General features: G+C 39.2%; 1 non-coding gene across 1 annotated transcript; it reads right to left on the bottom strand.

Annotated features, from left to right (window-relative positions):
* Positions 1 to 372: 372 nt before the first annotated feature.
* On the bottom strand, positions 373 to 478 carry LOC120109576. The gene has a single exon (XR_005510412.1). It is a non-coding gene; the product is annotated as a small nucleolar RNA R71 (small nucleolar RNA).
* Positions 479 to 7,300: the final 6,822 nt, after the last annotated feature.

The raw sequence follows: 7,300 nt of genomic DNA, 5'->3' as shown, positions 1-7,300 counted from the left end.
CTGAAGAACAACCCAAACTCTTGAGGGAATACTTTACTCCCACTATTTATACTTCCCCATCTTGCATTCGATTACCTGAGGTAGCAGCTGTACAATATGAAATAAAGTCTAGTGTGATCCAAATGCTCCCATCTTTTTATGGGCTCACCAATGAAGACCCATATAAACACCTAGATGAATTCCTTGAGATTTGCACCACTGTCAAGATTCAAAATTTCACTGATGATGCTTTAAAACTTAGATTATTCCCCTTCTCCCTTAAAGATAGAGCCAAACAATGGCTGAATTCTTTAGAAGCTAACTCAATTCGTTCTTGGGATCAAATGCAACAAGAATTCCTTAAAAAATACTTTCCCATAGAAAGAACGAACCAGTTTAGACGTGCCATTACAAGCTTCTCCCAAACCGAGGGAGAAGAATTTTATGAAACTTGGGAGAGATTTAGGGACCTAATCCGTAAATGCCCTCATCATCAAATACCTAAGTGGCAGCTAGTGCAATGTTTCTATGACGGTTTGACGGAACGAAACCGTCAGATGATCGATGCTGCATGCGGGGGGACTTTCATGCTTCGAAATGAGCATGAAGCATGGCAACTATTTGAAAATCTTAATGAAAACTCCCTCCACCATGCTTCGTGTTCTCGTCAAGCATCCCCGAATTTTCAAAGAAAAGGGGCCATTTGTGAAATAAGTCATTCTATGGACCTGTCTAGCAAGGTAGATGCATTGTCCCATAAGATTGACCAACTAATGATAGGAGGACAGGTCGTTAGTTCTTCCCAAGCACAAGTGTGTGCTATCTGTTCTAGCCCATCGCATCCTATTCATGAGTGCCCCTCAGCACCCCAATATCCCGAACTCGTGCAAGAACACATCAATGCTGCCCAAACACAGCCCAGACCGGGTAATGATCCATTTTCCAATACATATAATCCGGGATGGCGGAATCATCCAAATTTTTCTTGGAGGCAGCAAGCTTCTAATACCTCCCAACCCTTCCCCCAAAATTTTCAAAACCCTCAGAATTTTCATCTCTACCGTCCCTCAACTCAATTTCAGCATCCTCCTCCTCCAACCCAAAGAAATACAGCCTTTGAGGAGAAGGTGTTGACTGCCCTTCAAGGTTTGGAGGCAAATACACAACTATTGCACTCTCACACACAATCAATTGCTAAGCTAGAATCCCAAATGGGTCAACTAGCCAATGCATTAAATAAACGAGAGGAAGGTAAGCTTCCAAGTCAACCAATGAGTAATCCTAGGGGACAATATGTGGCTCAAGAAACCCGACTAAATCATGAGCAAGCCAATGCTTTGACTACCCTAAGGAGTGGACGTATAATAGATAATAAGGTTGGGGAGGGTAACAATAAGGAAGATGAAGAAGAGGAGAGGAATGTTTCACATGAAAACCCAAAACCTTCTTCAGCTAGTCCACCATCTGTCACAACCCATACTCCAAAGGCTCCATTTCCTGAAGCACTTAATGCACCCACTCCCTTTGGCAAGAAGGGAACTTCACTAGAAGAGATGATGGAGGTGTTCAAACAAGTTAAAATCAACCTTCCACTTCTTGATGCCATCAAACAAGTTCCCTCCTATGCCAAATTTCTCAAAGACCTTTGCACCCAAAAGCGAAAATCTAGGACACATGTGCCTAAAAAGGTCTTACTTACTGAACAGGTAAGTTCCATTCTCCAATACAACACCCCTCCAAAATTCAAAGATCCTGGCGCTCCCACTATTTCCTGTGTCATAGGAGATAACTCCATTGACCGAGCGCTCTTAGATCTAGGGGCAAGTGTGAATCTTCTACCCTATTCAGTCTATGAGAAATTTGGGTTAGGTGAATTAAAACCTACCTCGGTGTCCTTACAATTGGCTGATCGATCTGTGAAGATACCACGGGGGATGATTGAAGATGTTCTTGTCAAGGTAGACAAGTTCTATTTTCCAGTAGATTTTATCGTCCTTGACATGGAACATGTGCCCAACCTAAAAAAACAAATCCCTGTGATTCTTGGTCGTCCCTTTTTAGCAACAGCCAATGCATGTATCAACTGTAGAACCGGGGCAATGGATATATCATTTGGGAACATGAAAATTAAATTGAATGTTTTTCATGCCGCTGACCAACATGTGAGGGAAGACGAGTGTTGCCTAATTGACGAAATGGATGATCTTGTAGAGGAAGCCCTTCCCTATATCTTAGCAGATGACCCCTTAGAGGCATGTCTGGCCCATTTTGACATTGACAACTTTGATATAGACAAGGCCATAGAAGAAGTTAACATCTTACTTGACAATCAATCTCCAGTGAGTTCCCTTCCTTGGAAGAGCCGACCTGAACCTCTTCCTCCCATTGCTAGCGCGCCACTTTGTCCTTCCATTGATTCACCACCTAAACTTGAGTTAAAGCCACTTCCAACAAATCTTAAGTATGCCTTTCTAGGACCAGAAGATAGCCTCCCTGTAATTATCGCAGCCAACTTATCTACTGAACAGGAGGGTAAACTTTTGAGGGTGCTAGAAGAAAATAAACATGCCATAGGATGGTCTGTGGCCGATTTGAAAGGGGTTGACCCCTCTGTTTGCATGCATCGAATTCATCTCGAAGATGATGCAAAACCTACCCGAGAAATGCAAAGAAGACTCAATCCTAACATGAAGGAGGTAGTCAAGAAAGAAGTGGTGAAGTTATTAGATGCCGGAATCATTTATCCAATTTCTGATAGTAAGTGGGTGAGTCCGACACAAGTGGTACCCAAGAAATCAGGTATTACTGTGATTGAGAATACGGAAGGAGAATTAATACAAACACGCACAACCACGGGTTGGCGCGTGTGCATTGACTATAGAAAACTTAATTCAATGACTAGGAAGGACCATTTCCCTCTACCTTTCATAGATCAAATTTTGGAACGGTTGGCTGGTCAAGGTTTCTACTGCTTCTTAGATGGTTATTCTGGATACAACCAAGTACCTGTCTACCCGGACGATCAAGAGAAGACCACCTTTACCTGCCCATTTGGGACATTTGCATATAGGAGGATGCCTTTTGGACTATGTAATGCACCCGCAACTTTTCAACGATGCATGATGGCCATCTTTTCAGATATGGTGGAAAACTTTCTAGAAGTATTCATTGATGATTTCTCAGTTTTTGGCCTATCTTTTGATGATTGTCTGAACAATTTGACCTTAGTTTTGAAAAGATGTAAGGAGACCAACCTAGTACTAAGTTGGGAAAAGAGCCATTTTATGGTTCAAGAAGGCATAGTTTTAGGACACGTCGTGTCCAAGAGGGGCATTGAAGTAGATAAAGCCAAAGTCGATCTTATTTCCAATCTTCCTCCACCAAAAACTGTGAAACAAATCCGATCATTCCTTGGCCATGCTGGTTTCTACCGTCGCTTTATTCAGGATTTCAGTAAGATTTCCAAACCCTTGTGCAATCTTCTTGCCAAGGACACTCCCTTTGTCTTTGATAAAACATGCGAGGAGGCATTTGAAAATCTTCGCTCGAAATTGACCACTGCACCTATCATACGGCCCCCTAATTGGACCCTTCCATTTGAACTAATGTGTGATGCATCCGACTATGCTATTGGGGCAGTCTTAGGGCAACGGCTAGATAAAGTACCTCATGTCATTTACTATGCTAGTAAAGCACTCTCAGATGCACAATTAAACTACACCACCACTGAGAAAGAATTGCTAGCGGTAGTATTCGCACTAGACAAGTTTCGATCTTACTTATTAGGATCCAAGGTTACCGTATTCACTGATCATGCTGCCCTTCGACACCTTCTTGCAAAGAAGGATACCAAACCCCGTCTGATTCGATGGATTCTTTTACTACAAGAATTTGACCTAGAAATTCGTGATAAGAAAGGAACTGCAAATGTCGTAGCGGACCACTTATCTAGGATTCTTCTTGAGCCCTCTTGTAAAAATACCTCACCCTTGCACGATTCTTTCCCAGATGAACAATTATTTGAGGTACAAAGAATAAAAACGCCATGGTTTGCAAACATAGTGAATTACCTTGCCATAGGACGAATTCCTGATGATTGGTCAACTCAAGATAAGAACCGATTCTTTTCACAAGTAAAGTTCTATTATTGGGATGATCCTGATTTATTCAAGTATTGTCCCGATCAAGTCATCCGTCGATGTGTCCCTGAATGTGAATTTCAAAGTATTCTTTCATTCTGCCATTCACAAGCTTGTGGGGGACATTTTGGGGGTAGAAAAACTGCAGCAAAAGTTTTACAAAGTGGATTTTATTGGCCCACACTTTTCAAAGATGCCCATAACTTTTGCCAAACTTGTGAACGGTGCCAACGGATGGGTACCATCTCTCGTAGAGATATGATGCCTCTCAATCCTATTTTAATTGTAGAAATCTTTGATGTCTGGGGTATTGACTTCATGGGCCCTTTCCCACCATCCTTTGGTTTCGAATATATTCTGGTAGGGGTTGATTATGTTTCAAAATGGGTAGAAGCTGTCGCCACTAAAACTAATGACCACAAGGTTGTGATTAAATTTTTACATGAAAACATCTTTTGTCGTTTTGGTACACCCCGGGCCATTATCAGTGATGGGGGATCTCATTTTTGCAACCGATCTTTCGAGGCTTTGGTTCGCAAATATAACATCACCCACAAAGTTGCTACCCCATACCATCCCCAAACGAGTGGACAAGTCGAGGTGTCCAATAGAGAGTTAAAACACATCTTAGAGAAAACGGTACGTCCCGATAGGAAAGATTGGTCTCAAAGGATAAATGATGCACTCTGGGCTTACCGTACCGCCTACAAAACTCCTATTGGCATGTCCCCCTACCGATTAGTTTTTGGTAAAGCTTGTCACTTACCGGTAGAACTTGAACATAGAGCTTTCTGGGCTATAAAAAAATTTAACTTAGACATGGCAGTAGCTGGTCCTCACCGAAAACTCCAACTAAGTGAACTTGAAGAATTGCGTAATGAGGCTTATGAAAATGCTAAAATTTATAAAGCAAGGACTAAGGCTTTTCATGATAAAAATATTAACCGTAAGTCCTTCGAACCTGGTCAAAAGGTTTGGCTGTTCAATTCCAAGTTGCGACTCTTCCCGGGTAAACTACGCTCTAGGTGGGATGGACCATTCGTAGTGAAAAAGGTTTCTCCTTATGGTGCAGTAGAGATCCAACACCTCAATGGTGGACATGTTTTAAAAGTCAATGGTCAAAGGTTAAAACCTTATGTAGACTGTGTTGCCGACGGGCAATTGATCGAATCCCTTAATTTAACGAACCCTGTTTATCAAAATAATTAAGGACCCACTGTGTCTGGCTGAAGACAATAAACTTAGCGCTTGTTGGGAGGCAACCCAATTCTCTTAGATTATTTCTTAACATTGAGGACAATGTTAGGTTTAGGTTTGGGGGTATTCATCTTGATTTTCATCAAAAAAAAAAAAAAAAAAGTTTAAAAAAAAAAAATATAATAAAAAAAAATCATCTTTAAAAAAAAAAAATTTTTAAAATAATTTTTTTTTTTTTTTTTTTTTAAAAAAATGTGTTTATAAAATAATAATAAAAAAAATTATTAAAAAAAAAAAGTTTTGTTGAAAAAAAAAACCTAATTTATATACATTTATGCGAGAATGATAAACACACAAGGTATATAAAATCTAAAAGCCCAATGACTAGTGGGAAGTAATACAAATTTAAGTTCTTTTTATTAAGTCTCTCTTAGGGAGTTGTAAGCTAATTAATACTTTGGAATTTCACTACACACTGGCCGACCCTTCTAAGGTCTAGGCTCGACATTATGTTGATAGTATAGTAGCAACCTTGGACCCTGATGAATCATACTTATCTAATCCAATAAAAAAAAAAAAAAAAAAAAAATCAATAAAAATGGATTTAGTCAGGAACATCGAAAAGGGCTACCTATTGTCAAAGGTCAAGTGGGCTTGTGATGAGGACTCCGAGCATAAGTCCGTAGGGGAGTCTTGATGCCCGACACCTTATGCCAACTGGTGTGAGAGTTGTCGACTGATTGCTCGTTACACGGAGAAATCACCACAAGAGTAAAAGTGCACAATTTATATATCTTTCTTAAAAAAAAAAAAAAAAAAGAAAAAAAAAGGAAAAAAAAAAAAGCTGTATTGACCGAAAAGACAATAGTGTGAAAGCCGTCGTTGTAAAAATTCGAGTAAACTGGAATATTACAGATAAAGCCCGTGAGGTACTAAAGTAAACATCCACAACTCTCGAAATCCTGCAGATAAGATGGTTTTGAATCAGTGAGTAGGTTCCTTCGACCAATCCTTGGAAACTACTGGTATTAGCAATATTTTGGAGATCTGAGCTCTTAGCTTGGGTACGGTCCAGATTACACTGAGCACTCCAGTATAAATAAGTCTTACAACTCCCTAACGGAAACTTAATGACTTCAACTTGAATTGCATCTTGACCTAGAATTTGGGCTGATTTAGTAAATAAAACCGTGTGTGTTTTGAAATTCTTATCATTTATGTATCTTGAATTAGATTTTAATATAAAAAAAAAAAGAGTTTTTGAAATTCTTTACTAGTATGCATTTGGAATTTAATTTTCACTTAATAGATCAAAAAAAATAATAAAAAAAAGAATAAAAATAATAATAAAAAAATATAATCATAACAATAAATGATTTATTTTAATATTGAAGTTTGTGGGTATCTTCACTGGAAACCCTCACGAGACTATAACTCGTCCACTAGGGTAACCTAGGGGTTTAAAGCCTTGTTGCATATGGTAAATGCAATCGCGATGCCTGCGAAAGTGAGTTAGAGTTTCTTCTTTTCTAATTTTATTTTGCTCGAGGACTAGCAAAATGTAGGTTTGGGGGTGTGATAAGTGCTAAATAATGTACAAATTTATCTATTTTACATAGCACTTATTACTATTGTTATGCACATATTTTAAATATTAACAAAAGAAAATGTGTTTCCCCTCTCATTTCATTTGAATAAATTATTAGAGGTAATTCAAGTTTGGTTTAATTTTCTATATTAATTTAGTCTAATGTGTGTGCAGGTCGAGTCATCCCATTCACGAACTAGTCTCAATCTGTTCCATGTGTGGACTACTTTCTCCCACATGTGCATGAAGCTACCCATTCCTTTGTCCACGTCATATTTCCCGTGTGCACCAAGCTTCCCAACTTAGCAAAACAAAGGCCTCTCCCATTTTCTCCACGTGTCCAAACTTTCTTTATTTTAGATTCAGAACAAAGCCCTTCCAACTTACCCGAGTGGAC

The sequence above is a fragment of the Phoenix dactylifera genome, unplaced genomic scaffold, assembly GCF_009389715.1.
Source record: "Phoenix dactylifera cultivar Barhee BC4 unplaced genomic scaffold, palm_55x_up_171113_PBpolish2nd_filt_p 002416F, whole genome shotgun sequence".
NCBI classification, from domain to species: Eukaryota; Viridiplantae; Streptophyta; class Magnoliopsida; order Arecales; family Arecaceae; genus Phoenix; species Phoenix dactylifera.
Note: the sequence above shows the minus strand (reverse complement) of the source record. Positions and strands in the feature narration are given on the sequence as shown.